The sequence below is a fragment of the Oryctolagus cuniculus genome, chromosome 6 (genome assembly GCF_964237555.1).
Source record: "Oryctolagus cuniculus chromosome 6, mOryCun1.1, whole genome shotgun sequence".
Taxonomy (NCBI): Eukaryota; Metazoa; Chordata; class Mammalia; order Lagomorpha; family Leporidae; genus Oryctolagus; species Oryctolagus cuniculus.
In genome coordinates this window covers 104636375-104659664 of record NC_091437.1, presented here as the reverse complement: position 1 = coordinate 104659664, position 23290 = coordinate 104636375, and the positions used below count along the sequence as shown (strand labels likewise).

At 39.1% G+C, this 23290-nt stretch overlaps 1 pseudogene; it reads right to left on the bottom strand.

The window, feature by feature from the left end:
* Positions 1-21161: 21161 nt before the first annotated feature.
* Positions 21162-23078, bottom strand: LOC100343960 (vacuolar protein sorting-associated protein 4A pseudogene; annotated as a pseudogene).
* Between the last annotated feature and the right edge of the window lie 212 nt (positions 23079-23290).

Genomic DNA, 23290 nt, shown 5'->3' with positions numbered 1-23290 from the left:
GTATGTGAGAAGTATCTCTATGTTCCTAAAACTGTATATATTAAATACATGAAATATGTATACTTTCAATAAATTTTTAAAAAGAAACTGAATCTTAAAAAAGTAATGTACCTAGACCATGTTATCATAGACTGCCTCAGAAATGCCATGATTTTGATAGTATCATAATATCATTTGAGAAACATGTATTATCTCTTGTAAACCAGTTTAAGAAATTGCTTATTTCATTACCTAGTACTTTTAGAAACCCAATCCAACACAATATATCTCTATATTAATTCACTACAGTGAAATGGAATTCCAAGCAAAATTTATATTTTTCCCTGCTTTTAAACACTTCCTACGTTCTCTGTTATCAGTTCCTGTCAATTTTACTTTTCCCTCATCTGCATCCCTGCCCTCCCTGCTGATATAATAGTGATATGCCTGGCATACAATGTCATCACCTTTCCATTGCTCCACATTGCCTAAAGGGTAAATTCCAGTACATTGTATGGCTAAAGATAGATGGTAAATAGTCTGTGATCTGTCATTTTGTTTCCTTACACTTCTCTGTAGCTCTCAGGTGCTGCAAACTTACCCTCAACTATGTGCTCCACTGAGGTTGTGTTGTGGGATTTAAACACCAGCAAACACACGTGTGCATTCATACATGCATACACATACATACAAACTCATACACAAAAACATATGGGGCACATGCATGAAGATGCAAATGACCACAGAAGGCTGAGAAGCTTCTTTCACTACACTGTACTGAATTGTTGTGCTTCTACCTCTTCCTCCTCACTGGACTTCAAGCTGTTTGTAGCCATAGGTCATGATGTGGTTATCTTCACATCCCTAATACAAAGTTCAGGGGAGGTATATGGATACACCAACTATTGACAACTGTTGACACCAAATATTGACAGCTACAATTATCAAAAATTTTGGTATTGATATAGGCAGGCAGATAGAACAAAGCCTATTAGGTCTGTAAGCTGGAGACCACACCCTTCACCATGCCCCCTGTGTGATCTCACTTCCCTACCCGACCACACCTGGGCACCCACCTGCCCACCAGACCATGTAACCACTCCCCTTTGAAAAGCGTATAAAAGGCAAGGAGGGCCCCAAAATCTCTCTCTCTCTCTCTGCATCTGCTTTGCTACCTGTGATAAGCTGCTAATAGCTCCTCAAAACGCTTGCTGCATGTGGCTTTTGGCCTGCTTTCTGCTTGGTATGGATTCCAACTTAATTTCCAGACTCTCCCTTCTCCCTTAGATTAGACTAACACCCTCACTCTCCTATGCATTTCTCTCATTGAATAAAAAGCTTAAAACTTATCATGCTGCCTCATTTATTTGTGCCAGTACGCAGAATTCTTCTCTGAATTTGTGGCAAGAACCCACAGGTTTATTAATATTATGAATTTATTATTAAGCACCCAGAAACACTATCAGCACCTTATAAAGACCTTAAAAGGTAATGAAGACCCCCAAAAATGTGTTTATGAGGGTTATAACTATAGATAGGAACTGTCTTCGAAACTAAAATTGATTAAAGGTTTTAAGTATATATTAGATAATTTAAAAAACAACAAGTCTGTTACATGTTACCAAAATTGATACTATATTACTAGGAAATGTAACTATATATGCCAAAGTGAAACAACTTAGTTAGAAAAGCTTCATTGTTTTTATTTTGCAAATCTCTTTACTATGGCTTAACATGTATAAAACAGTTATAATAATCTAGATTTTTTTTTGTATCTGCCTCTTCAATAACCTAGATTTTCATATCTGCCTCTGACAGGCTGCTTGAGTTGAAAATTAAAATCAAGCCACACAAAGACACATAGTTGGAAAAAGAGGAAATATTTTCAAAGACTTTAGTGAAACTTGCTGCTGTCTTTTTATATTATATCAAGCCTCAATAAATAGTTGTTTCTTAATGGTGTATTTAAATGTGAAATTCAAGTACTGCTAAGCACACTTTTGTACTCTGTTGCATTAAATCTAGTGTTCTACAGTAAATTTTGAAAAGATATTCTTCAGGGGCCAGCACTGTGGCCCAGTGGGTTAACACCCTGGCCAGAAACGCTGACATCCCATATGGATGCCGGTTTGAATCCTGGCCGCCCCACTTCTGATCCAGCTCTCTGATATGGCCTGGGAAAGCAGTAGAAAATGGCCCAAGTGCTTGGGCCCCTGCACCTTTGTGGGAAACCCACAAGAAGCTCCTGGCTCCTGGCTTTGGATTGGTGCAGCTCCGGCCATTGCGGCCAACTGGGGAGTGAACCATTGGATGGAAGACCTTTCTCTCTCTCTCTCTCTCTCTCTCTCTCTCTCTCTCTCTCTCTCCTCTTTCTGTGTAACTCTTATTTTCAATTAAATAAATAAATCTTTATAAAAAAAGATATGTTTTAAATTTTTTATTTATTTATTTGAGAGAGTGAGACAGAGAAAGAGACAGAAGACAGAAAAATAATTCCCATCTGCTGATTACTTCCCCAAGTGCCCACACTGGCTAAGGGACAGAGGCTATTTCTTAGGGACTCCTTGTGTGTTTCCCACATGGATGAAAGGGACTCACCAATACAAGCCCCCATCTGTTGCCTCCCACGGTGCACATTAGCAGAAAACTGGAATTGAGAGTGTATCTGGGACTCAAATCCAGACATTCTGGCCACTGCACCAAATGCATAACCCTGAAAAGATGTTTTATCTATTGATGATTTTGTGACATTACACAGTGAATGGTGGAGAGATAAGGATAGAGGGAGGTTGTGTAATGGGTATCAAAACAGTTAGAGGCTGGAGCCATGGCTCACTTGGCTAATCCTCTGCCTGCGGCGCCGGCACCCCGGATTCTAGTCCCGGCTGGGGCACCAGGTACTAGTCCAGGTTGCTCCTCTTCCAGTCCAGCTCTCTGCCATGGACCCAGGAGGGCAGTGGAGGATGGCCCAAGTGCTTGGATCTCTGCACCTGCATGGGAAATCTGGAGGAAGCATCCGGCTCCTGGCTTCAGATCAGTGCAGCACCAGCCGTGGTGGCCATTAGGGGAATGAACCAATGGAAGAAAGACCTTTCTCTCTGTCTCTCTCACTATCTATAACTCTCTGTCTCCCTCTCTCACTGTCTAACTCTGCATGACAAAAAAAAAAAATTAAAGTGTTCCACAGAACAGTGAGATAGCTATAGTTCACAATCTATATAATGTGTGTACATGTGTCTGTATGTATATATGTATATATGTTTACATATATGTGAGTATATATATATAAAATGTATTAATGGACCATATATATATATGTATATGTATCAACATAATCTATAAAGAATTGGATGAGATGACCTGGTAGGCTTCCAACACAAAGAAGAGATAAAAACATGGAAAGGACACTTGCTTGGTTTGATTGGTTTATGCTGTGCATATGAGTTGAAATAGTATACTATACACCCAAAACTGTGTGAGTAAAAAAAGCTAATCAAAATTTTAAAAGATAAAATCATTTTTTAAAAACTTCCGTGTTTGGGCTGTTTAGATACCTAAATCCTAAACTTTCTGCACACGAGTGAAAATCTGACAAAATTTCTAAACCCTGTCCTCAGGAAGAAATGAATCGCAATGTCAGGGAATTGGCAAATATCCATTGCCCACCCTTAAGTCACAGAAGAAGCTATGGATTTGAAGATGTCTCAAAGACATATATTAACAGGAAGGCAAATTGTACAACAGGTGAACTCTTGCTGAGTATCTTGGAACATAATGAAATTGTGTATACTGAGAACTAGAGAGAACTAGCCATAAGATCATCTGACTGGAGATTATAAATGTCAGAATTTAGAGATCCTTTTGAAGTCAACCTTCAATTCTCAGCATGAGAAATATGAAGAGTACTATAGATGTTAAATGGCTTACTGCCAGACACACAGCTGTTAATGGCAGAGTAACTAGGCCCAGGGCCCTTTGACATCTACCCCTTTGCCTTATCACCACATGAAGTTCCATTTATATCGGGGAATTCTGATGGCAAATTAAGTCAAAATGCAAACTGGAATTACTGATGAAATGTCACTGTTGTCTACAGAGGACTTAGCCTCACCCGGGTCCTTGTCTCTCACTTCAGAAACTGAAATTGAGTTCTGGGCTCCTGGTTTCTGCTTGACCCAGTCCTGACTTCAGTGGAGTGAAATGGAGTGAACCAGTGGATGGAGAGCTCCTCTCTCTCTCTTTAGCTCACTTGCTCTTTCACTCTCTCTCCCTCTCTCACTCTCTCTCTCTTTTTCTGCCTCCTCTCTGTCACTTTGCCTTTCCAATAAATAAATCTTTAAAAATAGGGGGCTGGCATTGTGCTGCTGCCTGCAATGCCAACATCCTTCTTGATAGTTTCTCTAGACCTTAACCCCAAATCTCTCAGGAATCACAAGGTAATTATATACATATGTATTATATTTTATGTATGTATTACTTATGACACACATATGATATACCTCATAGAGAAATACTCAGTTCTTGGAAAATTTTTTTCTCTCTCTATACAACCAGAACATGTATGTCTCAAATGCACATAATAAAGTTTATACATAAATATGTACAGTTTTCTCTTGGTGTCTGTAGGGGATTGTTCCCAGGATCTTGAGTAGATATCAAAATTCACAGATGTTCAGTTCCTTTACATAAAATAGTGAAGGGGCTGGCATTGTGGCACAGCAGGCAAAGCTACTACTTGGGATGCCCGAACGCCATATCAGAGTGCTTGGGATACAGTCAGGACTCCAATTCTGATCCAGCTTCCTGCTAATATGCTTGGCAGCAGTAATGATGCCCCAACTACTTGGGTTCCTGGTACCCATGTGGGACACTCAGATGGAGTTCCTGGCTCCAGGTTGCAGCCTGGCCCCATTCCAGATCTTGCAGACATTTGAGGAGTAAATCAGAAGATTGAGTAAATCAAAAGATGGAGGATGGCACACTTTCTCTCTCTCTTCTTTCTCTCTTAACTATGCTTTTCAAATAAAAATATTTTAAAGGTATAATATTGTATATATCCTAGGCACATTCTCTGGTATACTTTAAATAATCTCTAGGTGAGGGCTTTTGGCCTACTCATTAAGACCCAACTTGGGACACCTACATACCACATCAGAGTGCCTGGGTTCAAATATTGGCTTTGCTCCTGATTCCAGCTTCCTGCTAATGTACATTATGGGAGGCAGCAGGTGATGGCTTAGGTAATTGTTTCTCTGCTATCCAAATGGGATCCTGGGTCAAGTTCCTGGTTCCCGGCTTCGGCCTGGTCCAGCAAGCCACGACTGTGTGAGAATTTGTGGAGTGAAGCAGCAGATGGGGAATCTCAATCTGTTTCATTCTGTCTCTGTATCTCAGTCTTTCAAATAAACTAAGTAAAAAATTTTCTCTAGATTGTAATACTTAGTTCAAGGCCTAAAGATCAATTCATTTATGTAGATTCTGGATACTGTTTGTTATATAGAAAATTCAAGTTTTGCTGTTTGAAATTATTAGAAGTAACAAAAATATATATTTTTTCAGTCGATGGTTGGTTGAATGCACAGATACACAGAAAAGCTTAAGACTTATTTGGAAGACAATGGAGGTAATACAGCTACCAGTGCGTGAGCCCAGGATGGAATCCTGGTCCTGATGCATGCGGACTCTATACCAAGACAAGGAGACATGGGCAAACAAGACTTGGAAAAGCCTGTCATTGGTTTTCCCCACACTTCCAAGGGCACTGGTTTGTATCTTGGCTGTTCCATGAGTGATCCAGCTCCCTGCTGGTGGCCTGGGAAAGCAGTGGAGGATGAACCTGGCGGTTAGGCCCCTGCCACCCATGTGGGAGACTTAGATAAAGCTTTAAGCTTGGGGCTGGCCTTGTCCAGACCAGAGCTTTGGATATGGAGGTCAAGTTGTATGTTTGCCTGAATACACACAGACATATCACCCCACCACCACCACCACACACACCCTAGATGACACAAAAGTCTTGAGTCTTTTACTTAAATTCACCCTTGATGTTGCAAAATTATAAAACTGCATTTCACTGGAATGCATAAACATGAGGAATAAGTAAAAGATATCTACATCAATAGCATTTTATGTGGGGAGGAATTTCAGGCATTCTGCCATTAGTTATTGATCTATTGCAGCCAAGGACATTTATTATGAGGAAACCATTTATTATGCATCTGTATCATTAGACATACTTTGCTTCAGAATATAGTGTTTAAAGAACATCTTTCTTCTTTCTTCAAGATGATTGCAATTTAAATAATTCTACTTGAGTTTTATGAAAACAATGAAAATAAATAAAATAATCATAGATAAGCAATGTTTATATTGGATGCCTAATTACTATTCTAAAGCATCTTTGAAAATCAACATGGAATAATAATTTTCTTTTTGACAGGCAGAGTTAGACAGTGAGAGAGAGAGAGACAGAGAGAAAGGTCTTCCTTTTTACATTGGTTCACCCCCCCAAGTTGCTGCAATGGCCAGCGTGTTGTGGCTGGCACACTGCGCTGATCCGAAGCCAGGAGGCAGGTGCTTCCTCCTGGTCTCCCATGGGGTGCAGGGCCCAAACACTTGGGCCATCCTCCACTGCACTCCCGAGCCACAGCAGAGAGCTGGCCTGGAAGAGGGGCAACCGGGACAGAATCCAGCGCCCCAAATACGACCAGAACCTGGGGTGCCAGTGCCTCAGGAGGAGGATTAGCCTAGTGAGCCACGGCACCGGCCAATAACGTTTTCCTAACTAGGTAATTAACAGAATGCCTTTGCCCGCATCTTTTCATCTGATTCTCACGACTATCCTGTATGGTAAGTGGTGGTTATTTACTCTTACTTAAATGATGACTCAAGTTATTATCATGATTAATATAAGGAGAGAAATATAAAAATCTATAAATGCTTTTTTACTATTATGATGAAGATAGTACAAACACATTTCAGGGTAAAGGAAATATATGGATTCTAAGTGCACAACATATATATATGAGTCTTTATTACTCATAAAAGGAATTAACTGAATTGTATTGAATGAGTTGGACATCCCACTTTGGAGCCTGAGTTTTTTCCCTTTCTTCACATGTACCTATTCTTTTCTTTTCTTTCTTTCTTTCTTTCTTTCTTTCTTTCTTTCTTTCTTTCTTTCTTTCTTTTTTTGACAGGCAGAGTGAACAGTGAGAGAGAGACAGAGAGACAGAGAGAAAGGTCTTCCTTTTGCCGTTGGTTCACCCTTCAATGGCTGCCACGCCCGGTGTGCTGCGGCCCGCACACCGCGCTGATCCAATGGCAGGAGCCAGGTGCTTCCTCCTGGTCTCCCATGGGGCGCAGGGCCCAAGCACTTGGGCCATCCTCCACTGTACTCCCTGGCCACAGCAGAGAGCTGGACTGGAAGAGGGGCAACCGGGACAGAATCCGGTGCCCCGACCGGGACTACAACCCGGTGTGCCAGTGCCGCTAGGCGGAGGATTAGCCTGTTGAGCCGCGGCGCCGGCCCACATGTACCTATTCAAGGGTCCTTTGTTTCTTTAGCTTGTATGGACATGCGGAAGTGGCAGATGGATGGAAAATACTAATCATGAGGCTGTTACCATCCCCCTCTTCCACTACTTCCTCTAAATAATTACTTCTCAGCTTGAAGGAAAAACTATCCTCCCTTTTCTAGGGCTCTGACTTTGACAGAGATGAATAAGACATTCTCAACTTTTTTGTCTTTTCTGGCTCCCATAAAAGTCAAAGACATTTCCAAGAAATTGTTTTTTGGGAAATATCAGTTTAACTAATTATCTTTAGTAGAAGTCATGTGGTTGAAATTTCAGCAATACTCAAAACATAAGATTCCAGTTCGAGACTATTTTCAAAACAATAACAGTAGTAAGGAATGGATTATAGTTCAGTTTGGGAAGTTGATAATTTCTATTCCAAAAATTCAGTCTCCCATATCCAGAACTTCATTTCAGTAGAAAATAAATGGTTTGTTGTATAACTTGATTTTTCAAATGATTGCATTGATGTATTTTAAATTATGATTTAAAACAAGATAAAAATTCCAATTACAGTTCCTTTAAAAACATATTACTAAAGTTGTTTAACAGATACCAAATAGAAAGTAATTTTACATCAGCATTGTATGAGTCTTTAATTATTTTATTTCAGCAGCAGATCATAAAATAAGTTTTGTTAGGTTCAAAATATAACCTTTACTAACAATGAGTAATACATTCACAGTAGCATATTTGTGATAGAATACTTCTAGCTTTAAAAATTAGGGAAAGCCTTCAGTTTCGATTTTAAGGACAATGTGAAATCTTTGGAACCTGTAAACAGAAGAGTGATACATCCGATATACACTTCAAAAAATCATTCATATTGATGTTGATATGGGCAGGATGGATTGGAGGGGCAGAATTACAGTAGCAATTGGTTCAGATCCAATTTCTACAACTTAGAATCGACATTTGATCTAAAAAAATGAGAGGCAATGGTGAATGTCTAAGATGTGGCAAACTACTACATTTATAGACACGGCATTTAATCTGCTCAGACAGCGCTGTTATAGAAATATCTATCTAATCTCCAAGGTTGCCAGATCTTTCTGAATTTCAAGAGAAAGATGAAAAATCTAATTCTCTAATGTTGGCATCTAGTTTAAAAAAAAACTATTAAAAAATAAAAATACTTGGAGAGTTACAGAGAACATGTCTCTAAAACTGGATTGAACCACAGTGTCACTCCTTTGTTTGTCACTGTTCTCTGTGTTCTGTTACTACCTACTTCTCCGATCTATATAGTGGACTATATAGAGTGTCACTCCTCCCACCTGAGTCGACAATTAGCGTGGACAGAGACAGATCAGAATGTGTACAACATTTTGTTTTTGTGATTTTCCATTCCTGCCTTCCACGTTGGGACTTAGGCACTAGAATGTACAAATCAATAAAGTATAAAGAAAAGAGTCCCTCTATAGGCCTAGGGTGGAATTCTTTAGAAGCCAAATAACTCTCTTTGGTCTTGCTATTGGGAAAGAAATCCAGAAAATAAGTGGTCAGCTATGATATGATAAAAAGTTATGTCAGATAATTGAAGTTATGCTGATTTTGTTTCTGTCTTTTATGTAAGCCAGAGCTAGACACAATATTGTGCAAGTTATGTCAGTCTAAGCCTAACTTATGAATTATATATAAATTGAGGTAAGCTATGCTTTATTTATGTCTGCCTGTCAAGTGCTAACATAGTACTTGATCTGACACTTTAGGTACTGAAAAATGTGTGCTGACTAAATGCATACCCCAAACAGCTTGACTTCTAGTTGTTGAACAAATTTCTTTTCAATGGGAAATTTATAGTTTTGAGATAAATGTTTCCTTTTTTCTAATACAACCTGCTTTTCATTTATCTCATCAAGCTATGCACTCAGAGCTGCACTTGACTTCTGCTCACTCTAACTCATATCCCACTCCCAACTGTTAAGAAAATCCTATCTGTTCAAGCCTCTCTGTGTTTGCCTTGGATCTGCTTCTTACCACACCCTGCTGCTGTTATCATCCTAATTCAAGCTACAGGGTCTTGGATACTCAATAGATTAATAGTCTCCTGTGTTTTCTACCTTCAAATTCCCACAATCTATTTTCCATCCAGAAGTTATAGTTACAGATCTGGTTATAGAACAAGATCTCAACACGTCTCTGCTCAAAACACAAGTAAAAATGCAATGGCTTCATGTCACAAGCAGAACAAAATCCAAACTCCTTAATACTACCCTCAATGCTCAATGTGATCAGATTTTTTTCTAACTCTTTCACCTCATTTTCTACCGTTATAACTTTTGATCACAATGGTTTGGCAAACCAGTCACCTTGGTGTTTCGTAAACATGCCATGCTCATTATCAGCTCTAAACTTGGCATTTGCTATTCCCTGGGCTAGACTATTTTCATCAAGACATTTTTATGACCCATTCTTCATCATTTAAATGGTTTCTCAACTATTACCCTTTTCAAAGGGCTTTTATTATTATTATTATTATTATTATTACCTTACATCTGGTGACATACACTGGTGACTTCCACCACCTTAATTATTTCATGGAGCATGTCACAATCAAGAATAATATGTCAGTTTGTTTAATCTTCAATTGTCTTTCTCTCTAACTAGAGTGTAATGCTTTAAAAATGATATTCTTGATGTACCCGTGTAGAGAAGAATCTGGTAAATATTTGTTAAATTGATTTTATATGCAATTAACTTGACTAAGACTTGGAATTATAAAACTCATATTTATTAAGCATATGGAAAATTAAAATGACAATTTATAAAGGTAAAAGAGAAAAATGAAGCACAGTACAAACATTCATGTCCTTATAATTCTGTCATAATTTTAACACTGAACATATAAAACATGAATCTTATAGAGAAATATAGAATGGGATAGGACAAATCAGTACAATTACTCATAGACCATTGAAAAAGGAAAACAAGCAATTTTACTCAAACTTCTTTGACATTAGTGGCAGATAATTTTCTAATCCCATTAAGAGCAATATTTTTTGGATAACAATTTTTAAAATACTTAAAAATAAATCGAATTAAGTGATCAATTCTGTTCCACTATATTCTAGATGAATAATATAAAGTTATGATTTTTTTTTGTTTCCCTCCCTTAAGTCTCAATCCCATTTTTGAATTATAAATAATGGCACTCTCAATATTCAGCCCATGAAGCAGTTGTGATTAGCATCAAGAAAGTAAATGTGGGTGATGGCATTCAAAAAGTTCCTCAGTCAACTGTCAGAATATTTTGACATGAATTTATGTTTTTTTAAGTCTTCTATTTTCTGCCCTACTCCAGAATAGTTTCAAGTTATTCACTAAAAATATAATATATTTTTTAAAAATAAAATCATATATTTATTTATTTGAAAGGCAGAGTGACAGAAAGATTGAGGGAGACCTTCTATCTGCTGATTCATTCCCCAAAAGATTGTAACAGCCATGGCTGGGCCATGCTGAAGCAAGGTGCAAGGAACTTCAACCAAGTCTCCTATATGGGTGGCAGGTGTCCAAGCATTTGTGTCATCTTCTACTGGCTTACCAGGTACATCAACAAGAAACTGAATTGGAAGCAGAGCAGCTAGCACTCCAACTGACATTCTGATATGAGATGCCTGCAGTGGCTTAACCCAATGAGCCAAAATGCAAGTCCCAAGAATTAGATTTATATTACATTCAGATATACTCATATAATCTTATTCCCAACTATTGTTCAGTATACATTATCCATGATTTTTCAAATGAAGTTGGTTAGAAATAGCCATGAACTATCAAAAAGCACAAAGAAATGTTTTCCAGAATTTATTTGCTCATAAAGAATGTTATTTTATTTTGATATCTCAATATAAATAAAATTTCCACCTTATATAAGTGATTTTATCAGCAGTGTCAAAGAGAAAACTCAGGTTTTTAAAGAAAAAGCTTATCAAAAATTTTAAATTGCCTCTAAGTAATTATTAACCTAAGATTAGAAGAAGAGCCAGAGATAGAAAAAAAGAGAATACAGGAAGAGGAGAAAACATAAATTTTTCAAACTGAATTTTATTCCAATATGGATATCTCAAATTACAATTGTTTTCAATAGAAGCTAAGATTTGAGGGCAGACATTTTGGTACAGCTGGTTAAGCTGCGGCTTGGGACACCAACATTCTATATTGTGGTGCCTAAGATCAAGTCTTGCCTCCTCCTCTGCTTTCAATTCAACTTCCTGTTAATATGCTTGGGAGGCAATCATGATGATTCAAGTACTGAGTTCTTGCTTCCCATGTGGAAGGCCTCAATGGAGTTCTGGACTCCTGGCTTCTGGACAGCACCAGCTATTGTGGACATTTTTGAAACAGCAGATGGAAGACTTCTTTCTCTTTCTCTTTTTCTCCCCCACTTTGTATACATAGACAATGCTACAGCTGAGAAATAACTTCTTTTATTTTTTTTAAAGATTTATTTATTTATTTGAAAGAGTTACACACAGAGAGAAGGAGAGGCAGAGACAGAGAGAGAGGTCTTCCAACCAATGGTTCACTCCCCAGATGACCTCAATGGCCAGAGCTGCATCAATCCAAAGCCAGGAGCCAGGAGCCTCCTCCAGGTCTCTCACGTGGGCACAGGGGACCAAAGACTTGGGCCACCTTCTACTGATTTCCCAGGCCATAGCAGAGAGCTGGATCAAAAGTGGAGCAGCAAGGTCTTGAACTAGTGTGCATATGGGATGCTGGTACTGGAGGCAGTGGCTTAACCCAGTATGCCTCAGCACTGGCCCCAGAGAAAGAACTTCTAAGACCAATACTATTCACAATAGCTACCAAAAAAATAAGATACCTTGGAATAAATTTAACCAAGGATGTCAAAAATGTTCGTGGATTGGAAGAATCAATATCATCAAAATGTACATTCTCCCAAAAGTAATTTACAGATTCAATATGATACTGATCAAAATACCAGACACTCTTCTCAGATCTAGGAAAAAATGATACTGAAATTCATATGGAGGAACAGGAGACCTTGAAGAGCTAAAGCAATCTTATATAACAAAAACAAAACTGGATGCATCACAATACCAGATTTCAATACATACTACAGGGCAGTTATAAAATCAAAACAGCCTGTTACTTGTACAAAAACAGATGGATAGACCAATGGAACAGAATAGAAACACCAGAAATCAATCCAAACATATATAACCAACTTATATGTGATCAAGGAGCTAAAACCAATCCCTGGAGCAAGGATAGTCTCTTCAACAAATGGTGCTGGGAAAACTAGATTTCCATATACAGAAATGTGGAGCAAGACCTCTGCCTTATACCTTACACAAAAAAATTCACTCAACATGGATTAAAGCTCTAAATTTATCACCTGACACTATCAAATTATTAGAGAACATTGAAGAAACCTGCAAGACATTGACACAGGCAAAAAACTTCTTGGAAAAGACTCCAGAGGCACAGGCAGTCAAAGCCAAAGTTAACAAATTTATTACTTCAAATTGAGAAGCTTCTGTACAGCAAAAGAAACAGGAAAGTGAAGAGGCAACTGACAGAATGGGAGAAATTATTTGCAAACTATGCAACTGATAAAAGATTAATAACCAGAATCTACAAAGAGATCAAGAAACTCCACAACAACAAAACAAACAACCCATTTAAGAGACGGGCCAAGGACTTAAACAGACATTTTTTCAAAAGAAGAAATCCAAATGGCCAAAAGACACATGAAAAATTGTTCATGATCACTAGCCATCAGGGAAATGCAACTCAAAACCACAATGAGCTTTTACCTCATCCCAGTTAGAATGGCTCTCATACAGAAATCAACAAAAAACAAATGCTGGCGAGGATGTGGGGAAAAAGGTACCCTAATCCACTGTTGATGGGAATGCAAACTGGTAAAATTACTATGGAAGACAGTTTAGAGACACCTCAGAAATCTGAATATAGTCCTACCATAATACCCAGGCATCCATTCCTTGGAATTTACTCAAAGAAATGATATCAGCAAATAAAAGAGTTATCTGCACCTCCATGTTTATTGCAGTTCAATCCACAATAGCTAAGACATGGAATCAACCTAAATGCCTGTCAACAGAAGATTGGATAAAGAAATTATGGGACATATACTCTATAGAATACTACACAGATGTAAAAAAATGAAATCCGGTCATTTGCAACAAAATGGATGAATCTGGAAAACATCATACATAGTGAAATAAGTAGTAACAAAGGGAAAAAAATATTATGTGTTCCCCCTATCTATAACAACTAACAGAGCACCAAAAATGAAACCTCTAGAAGTGAAATTGACACTATGAGAAGTAATGACTTTAAAAACCTTGTCTTGACTTTCTAGGAACAGATTATTAATTAATTAATTGATTATTTAATTTTTTTCTGCTTAACACCATTGGTTGAACTCTTTACTTAACATAGAATTAATCATAGGTGTATAAAGTCAATTGAAAATAGTTCCCAGTAAAAAATAAGAGTTGGAATAAGAAAGGGAGGAGCTATATAGTTGAGCACACATTCCCACGGACTTACCCCTAAGGGTAAAGCTAAAATCTTGCCATGGGACTCCAAATCCCATTAAGCTGGGTGGTACTAATGCCATATTACACGTTAAAGTAATCATATGAAGGGTGCAACTGATCGTATAAATAGGATTAAGTGTCAAAGGGATCACATAAATAAGACCAAGTGTCTGCTAATAACAATAGATAGAATTAAAAGAGAATATTCCAACATGGGAAGCACTTTACGCAGTTGACTCATAGAATGACAAACACCCTAAACAGCATTCTGACCTCAGAATCAGCCCTTACGGCATTTGGATCTGCCTGAAATCCTGTTAGAGCTGTTCAGGCATGGAAATCCAAGACACTATGGAAAAAAAAAAAATGTTCTACAGGAAGGATCTCTGTGGGTGAGGCTCCAGTGGAAAGAAGGGACCATCAAAGAAGGATGTACTTTTCTCTGAAGGGAGGAGAGAATTCCCACTTTGCTTATGGCCCTGTCTAAATACTCACGGAATCTACGTACTCAAAAGGCTTCCATATCCTTGGTAGCTCAAGGAAAGAGCCTTGGGTGATCACTGATGTCATAAATAAGAGTGTTAATTGTCAAATCAACAACAGGAGTTACTGTGCACCTAATCGTCATGTAGGACCTCTGTCCTTAATGAGGGGTAGTATGAGAATTAAATGTAAAACTTGATTTCAAACAGTACTTTATACTTTGTGTGGGGGGGATGCAAATTGTTGAAATCCTTATTTTGTATAGAGTTGGTCTTCTGTATATAGTTAGTTAAAAATGAATCCATGAAGAATGAGATGGGAGAGGGAGTAGGTGGTGGGATGGGAATGGAGGTGAGAGGGTGGTTATGGGGGATGAATCACTATAATCTGAAAGCTATACCTATGAAAATTGTACTCATTAAATAAAAGCTTTTTGGAAAAAATAAAAATATTTTTAAAAATTAAAATTTTAATTATATAGTGGGGAAATGCCTACACATAAATGTAAATTTGGAATATTATGCATTTTAAATAAAAATTGACATTTTTAGTACTCATGATGAAAACCAGCTAGACTGTGTAATATGGCCAAGAGGCTTATTGATCAAAAAAAATTTGGGGGTTATTTTGCTTAAACTTTGCTCTCACAATTCTAGTCTACAATGAGTTTTTTGTTTTGCTCAGGCATTTCACCATAAACTGCATAGCCAGTCCATGACTTGACAAAATCCTAAACACTACTACAACTCTGAACTGTCATCCTCCTGTAAGATGAGAATAGCCAGCACCATGATTACCTCATTTTTTGAATTCAAAAACCTGACTGGTGGAATGGCCAGCAGGTTAAGCTGCTACTTGCAGCACCAACATCCCACAATGGTGTGCAAATTTGAGTCTTGGCCACCACTCTGCTTGCAGGTCCAGTTCTCTGCTAATGTGCTTGGGAAGGCAGTATATACTGAGTAAAAAATTTCAAAGATTTCTTTGGGGGAAAAAAAACTGGCATTCTGAAAATGGAATGCAGGTATCCCAAGCCATGACTTGAACTGCTGCATTTCAATGCTTACCCTTGAACCTTCCTTTTTTCATTGGATGCAATATTCTGTGCCATCTTAGCCACTTTAATATTGCTACTATTACTACTCCTGCCAAGATTATCAATTTTTTAATTTTTGGATTATCCAAATGTATATAAGAACATGATACAATATTACTCAATTTAAACAAAACAAACTTCACCACAACATCCAATCTTAACTTGAATTCTCTGCATTTTTTGGATTTTTTCATTGTAAATTACTCCAAAGTGTTGCCTATGGTTACTGTTGTCACATAACTCACAAGTTCTATCTATCCCAGTTGGACTCTCATTACCAACTTTTGTCGCATCATAATTAACCTTATTTTACTGAAAACAATAGGCATTTTTCATTCTCAGTAATAATCAGCACATTTAAACACTCTACCTTCATAAAATAGTGGCTTTGCTTTTGAAAAATGTAATTGATTTATGAATAGATAATTAATGTGCTGTAATATTCATTGAAGTATTCAATTCAATAATGTTTTCACGTAGTTGTACAAACTCACACAATAAAATGTTAAACACTTTTATAATCTTTAGAAGAAATCCCAAAACCAATCACTCTCATTTTCTGTGCACTTTCTCACCCATTGATTAGACACTCATTAACCTACTTTTAGGATTCTTTTGATTTGCTACATCCAGATGTTTCATGTAAATGGATTCATACAATATATTGTCCTCTGTGAAAGGCTTCTTTCACAGAGCTTAATAGTTTCAAAGTTCACCTTTGTTTAGCATATACTCATGTCAGTACTTCATTCCTTTCACTGCAAAAAATAACATCCCATTGTATGGATATATCACACTTATGAATCTGTTCATCAGTTGGTGGGCACTTAGTTTTTTCCTTCCAGTTTTGTGCAATTGCAGAAAATATTGTTAGGGACATTTATGTGCAAGTCTTTGCATAGGCATCTCTTCATTTCTCATGCGTATATAGCTAGGAATGAAAGTGATGAGTCATCTGATTGCTTAATGTTTGACCTTTTGAAAAGCTGCCTATTTTCAAAAGTGACTACACCATTTAATATTCTCATTAGAAGCTTATGAAGGTTTCCATTTTTTGAAATCCTCATCACTGTTGTTATCTCTTCTTTTGATTACAACCATTCTAGTAGGTTTGGAGTGACATCTCATTGTGGTTTTGATATGTATTTTCCTGTAGGCTAATATGCTGGTTTTTTTTTTTTTTTGATAGACAATATGTCTGTAGTTGGGCTGAAAGAACAAAGTATGATCATACTATTTTCTCCCAATTTCTCAAGCCACCACCCCTGTGTTGTGTATTGGCAGTTTGCAGTAACTGCAGGCTACATTGAGGGCATTGACTCTCAGTTACTCTGCAAATCACTTAAAACAATGACATGATTATTAGAAATACAGGAAAGGGGCACTGGCATAGTGAGTTATGCTACTGCCTGAAATGCTGGCATTCCAGATGGGCACTTGTTCAGGTGCCAGCTACTCCACTTCTAATTCAGCTCCCTGCTAATGCATCTGGGAAAATATCAGAAGATGGTCCACACCTTTGGTCCCCTGCGCTCACGTGGGAAGCCTAGATGGAGTTCCAGGCTGGCCCAGCCCCAGTTATTGTGGCCATCTGGGAAGTGAACAGTGGATGGAAGATGGATTCCCTCTCCCTCTCTTTTCCTTTCTCCCTCCTGTCTCCTGCCATCTCTGTAATTGGCCTTTCAAATAAATAAATACATCTTTAAAAAATGACAACCATTCTGTAAGTACCAGAATTCTTAAAAAAGCAAAAAAAAAAAAATAGGAAAGAATAAAACGCTTACAAGAGAGGAAATGTTATACACAAAAAAATCAGCCACCTTATTAATACAGTAAGTATTCTGTATGACACTATAATGATGGACACATATCACTATACATTTGTCAGAGCCCACAGAACATAAAACACCAAATGTGAACCCTAATTTAAATGATGGATTTTAGTAATATCAATGTGCTGGTGTATACTCATCAATTTTGACAAATTCATCATTCTGGTGGGAGATCTTGATAATGAGGGAGGCTGTGAATTTGTGGAGTTAGGGAGTATGTGGTAAATCTCTATAATTTCTGCTCAATTTTGATATGAAGCTAAAACTGCTCTAAAAATAATTAAAAAAGAAGATGTCCCCCAGTTTTCTTCTCTTGCCTGCTTCCTTCTGAGTCCCACTGCTGACTCTTCCTCTACCCAAAGATCAAGTGTTAAAATGTCATTTTCTATCTACATTCTCTCCCTTGGTGATTTAGTCCCAGGTGTTTAAATACCATTTATATGCTGATTACTCCCACATTTTTACTTTCAACATTGACCTTTTCTACCTTCTTGACTTTTTATTCAGTTTGTACCTTGAATTTATTATTTTCATATTATAATTATTTATATTGGTGTCCTCTATAACCAATTATGACTACCCTTTCCCATATTCTCCACTTAAATAAATTACTCTACCTTCCATTCAGTCATCCAACAGCCAAACCAGGAGACCATTCATAATTTCTCTTTTCATTATCATGTATGAAAAATGGGTCAGCTTCACATTCAACATGCTATCTATATGTTCTAACTTCTCTGCTTCTTCTTTGCTACCAACCTGTATCACTTCTTAACACACAAAGGCAGTAGACCCCTAACTTACATTCTAATTTCTACTCTTCCGCACCTGTAATTTATTGAGTAAAAGCAACCATACCCTTTTAAAAACTCATTTCAGATTCTATCGTGTTCAAGGAGAAAGTGATATTGTGTTAGTATTTTTTCAATTCTTGTATTAGGAAATGGGCAATGAATAGTATATGGGGGAATCTGACCTTGATTGGTTCAGAGCCTGAAGATACTAAAAGCCTGAGTCTATTTTGGTAGGATTAGAAAAAGTGAAAATGTTAATTTATGTAAAACATTAGATTGGGAGACAGATTTGGAGAGTGTGTGATTATGTTTCAATTTGTGACATTGTTTGCCTCTGTTCCTTGGGGTAGATAAAGTACATCTTAAGATAAGTTACTAAGCTCCTCTATAGTCTGAAAGAATTCATTAATTTAACAAATTATTATGTCAAATACTGGAGTAACAAATTATGGACTTGAATAAAGAGACGAATAAAATAAATGATTCAGTTTGTACATTTGCATAAATCGCTAGGCACCTGGGCTACAGGAAAATCAGATGTCTGGGCCAGGTAATCTGAGGGCAATGCCAGCTATAAAATGATCAAAGTCATCTCCAGTGATGTGTAATTTCTCTAAATATTGTTATATAAGATCTTTACTGGAAGTATTTGACTTCTACTGCCAGGAAATCTTTGGCACCTTAAATGCAACTATTTCTTGGTACGTAGGAAACTTGCCAGAGAGTGAATAAACATTAAGTACGGGAAATTTCTGTTTATTACCAGAGTGAATACAATAAAAACAGAAGGGACTTTTATCCTTCATACCAAGTAGTTAACTAATTAACAGAATGTGTCCTTTTGAAAGTGATAATGTAGTAGATTATCCATGCATGATCCATGTAGTTTTCTGTACATTTTTGATTAGTGGCTCATGATAAATTCTGCCAATGTCCCTGATCTGTACTAATTAAGTGAAACTTCAAATTCAAGGAACTGAGTTGACATAAGATAATTCACGTAGTAACTCACTGGTTTTCAGCCCTAATTTTCCAAGGTTGATAGAACGTCCACGGAGACAATATGGTTATTCTTTTTAAATTTTTTTATTTGTTTGAAAGACAGAGTTACAGAGAGGCAGAGGCAGAGAGAGGGGGAGAGAGAGAGAGAGGTCTTCTATCTGCTGGTTCAATCCTTAAATAGCCACAATGGCCTGAGATGAGCCAATACAAAAGCAGGAGCCAGAAGCTTTTTCTGGGTCTCCCATATGGGCGCAGGGACCCAAGGAGTTGGGCCATCTTCCACTGCTTCCCAGGACAGAGCAGAGAGCTGAATTAGAAGTTGAGCAGCCGGGACTCAAACCCACCCCCATCTGGGATGCTGGCCCTGCAAGAGGTGGCTTTACCCAATATGCCACAGAGCCAGTCCCAATTATTCTTATTTTTGAAAATTGCTTGAAATTCCTTCAAATAATCTTTCACCTTTGATTCTATTTGAAGTAGAAGTTTTAGTTTGATATGGTTTAGAGTTCAACTTTATTATTTTAAATTTAGTACACAATTCATTATGTAAAATTCATTAGCAAAACTATCCATTTCCCACATTTCCATTCACTTTTTTTGTTGAATTTAATAGAAAGGTTTTCCATACAACAAAGTTGAAATTATGCCTGCTGTTAGATGAAGGCTTCTTACCTCTTCTAATGTCTCTCCTATGTGATGAAGACTATGAAAGCATAATGCTCTTTGTCTCTCATTTGCAACCTTGCTTTTTCTTTGGAAAGAGGAGTGATTTAGTACAATTGTTAAGACTGAAATGAGAAATTGAGAGTGCTTAAGAGGAATTCTTAGCTTCACCCTTGTCTAGCAAGTGAGACATTCATAGGGAACTTCTAGCTGATGAGTATTTAGCTTGTTCAGAGATAGAAAATGAGAATCCCACATGCTTGCAGAATATAAGCAACACTCTAAGGTCAGCAACTAATTCTAATATCATGCTTCTGTTTCTTTTTTACTCTGTGTCCTTTTCCCCCCAAATTGGGGATTTATGTCTTTTTTCTTTTTTAAAAAATTTTTAGACAGACATATTACATGCATTTCATATCTACAGCTATAGGAACATAGTGATCCTGCCCACCCTACCTCCCTCCTCCCCACTCTCCCGCCTTTCTTCCTCCTCTCTCTTTTATTCCCATGCTTAATTTCACAAAGATCTATTTTCAGTTTACTTTATACTCATAATATTAACCCTATAGTAAGTAAAGTGTTCAATGAATAGTATGAGGGAAAAAGCACTATTACTCAACAATACAGGTAAGGGCCGAAAACAATCACCGACTCTCAAAATGTTAATTTCATTCCAACACATTACATTTTAGGGATTCTATTAGTTACCACAGATCAGGAGAACATACGGTATTTGTCTTTTTGGGACTGGCTTATATCACCAAGTAGTATTCCATAGTGTATATGCCATAAGTTCTTTTTTTCATTTAGCATTTTATGGACATCTGGGTTGATTCCATATATTAGCTATTGTGAATTGAGCTGCAATGAACACGGGGGTGCAGATAATTCTTTCATATGCTGATTTCGTTTCCCTTGGGTAAATTCCCAGGAGTGAGATTGCTGGGTCATATGCTGGATCTATTTTCAGTTTTCTTTTATTTATTTATTTTTTATTTTTATTTTTTACTTATTTTTTTACTCAAGAAGGGAAGTGGGTTTATTAGACCATTTCCAGGAGAGGGACCCGGGGCAGGGCAGTGGCGGTGTTCAGCATTCTCACACCCAGAGGAAAGGCAGCTGTGTAGACCACCCACCACTTGCCTCTACACCCGACCGCGCCAGCTTTGTGCTCACAGAAGCCATCTCCTCCTGCTTCGAGGAACACACGGGCCCCGGATGCGAATGGGGTGGATGGGAATGGCTTTTCTTACTCTCAGTCTTTGCAGGCAAAGCTTGCCCTGGGGATCTAGGGCCTTCAGCCAGTGTGTTTTCAAGGAGGCGAACTTGGGCATAAGAGGAGCAAAGGCAGCGAGGCCTGGCAGCCGTCTGGGGTCTCTGCTGTGCCACCCACAGCTCAGCTGCTCCCACTCCTTGTTGTGTCCAGGTGATTTTATTTATAAACAAGACGGAAATTCAAGCAGCATTAATTTAGGGGAACAAAAGAATGTTAAAGAAAAAGACGATGTGTGGGCAGGCTGAGCAGGAGAAGAACTGGTGAACGTCCAGGAGAGGAGAGGGGGGAGAGCCGGAGTACACCGTGTGCACACGGGCAGCAGAGCGTCTCTGTGGCCGCCAGGCCCTGCGAGGCCCTTCCTTCCTGCTCCCGGACGCACGCCAGCAGAGGGGATGCTGTAGTGACTTTAGGACGAGCCCAGAGCCCTGTCCGGCCACTGACGCAGAGAGAACCATCGATGTGCCCCAGTCGATCTCCCACCTTCATCACCCTAATGAAGCAGCTTTTAGCTCTCCTGGCCGAAGTCCTCTGAGAATTTCTTCACTTTCAGGAGGTCATCTGTATTCACCGTGGGCCGAGTGGTGGCCAAAGAGAGGAGCATGTCCGACATGCAAACCACAGGCTCTAAGAGTTTGTCACCAGGGACATCCATCCACGTCATCTCCATGGCCCCGGGGTCTCCCAGTGAGCTTGGCGTCAGGAGGTCGTCGATCATGACGCCAGGGTTGGTGCGAGAAGGACCACAGACCTTCTGGAAGTGTGTTGCCGACTGCACTTTCCTGACGGGCTGCATGAGGGAGTCCCGCACGATGACGCTGATGTCTGCCCCAGGATAGCCCTCCATCTTGCGGGCCAGCTCGTGGATGTCGGCATCTGTGAGGCTGTGGGGAGTGCTCCCCAGATGTAACCGGAACATCTGCGCACGAGCAGCTTCCTCTGGCAACGGAATGTAGATTCGTTTTTCAAACCTCCTTCTAATGGCCGAATCCAATACCCAGGGGATAGAACCAGGGTCCCATCATTGTTATTGCCCACCCCCTGCATCTGGACCAAGAACTCTGTTTTGATCCTTCGGGCAGCCTCGCTCTCGTTCTCATTTCGGGAGCCGCAGAGGGAATCCACCTCATCGATGAAGATGATGGAAGGCTTGTGCTGCCTGGCCAGCTCGAACAGGTTCTTCTCTAGCCTCTCGCTCTCCCCCAACCACTTTGACATCAAATCTGAGGAGGACACAGAGAAGAAGGTGGAGTTGTTGGCCTCCGTGGCCACAGCTTTGGCCAGATAGGATTTCCCTGTGCCAGGAGGTCCAAAGAGCAGTATCCCTCGCCAGGGGGTGCGCTTGCCTGTGAACAAATGTGGGAATTTAATCGGTAAAATGACAGCTTCTTTGCGGGCCTCCTTGGCCCCTTCCAGCCCCGCCGCGTCATCCCACCGTATGTTTGGCTTCTCCATGACAACGGCACCCATCAGCTGCTCCTGCAATTTCTTTTTTTCTGGGTTATCCGCTTCACTGTCACTATCACTGCCCTTGCCTTCACTCTGATTCTCTTTCACTGGCTTCTTGCTGTGCTTCTCCTTGTTCCGTAAGTAATCCTTCAGCTTCTCGGCTTGGTCTAGGTACTGCACGCACTTGGCTCGAATGCTCTCCTTGGCTTTGTAGCTGTGCGCCTCATACTTGATGGCGTGGAGGAAGTACTCCACCGCATGCTGGTACAGCCGTAGGGCCTCCTTGTAATTCTTGGCTTTATCCTCCTCTGTGGCTTTCGTCACCAGATCAATGGCTTTCTGGAGGGTTGGCATTGTCATTTCATCTCCTGGGTCCGCCCCACACCCCGCAGTGCTGCTTGCGGCCCTGGGGAGCCAAAGTGCTGGGTCTGCTGCCGGGAGCCAGTTTTCTGAGATATCTCCACACTGTTTTCCACAATGGCTGCTCCAGTTTACATTCCAACCCACAGTGGATGAGGGTACCTTTCTCCACACAACCTTGCCAGCATTTATTGTTTATTGAGTTCTGAATGAGAGCCAATCTAACTGGGATGAGGCGAAACCTCATTGTGG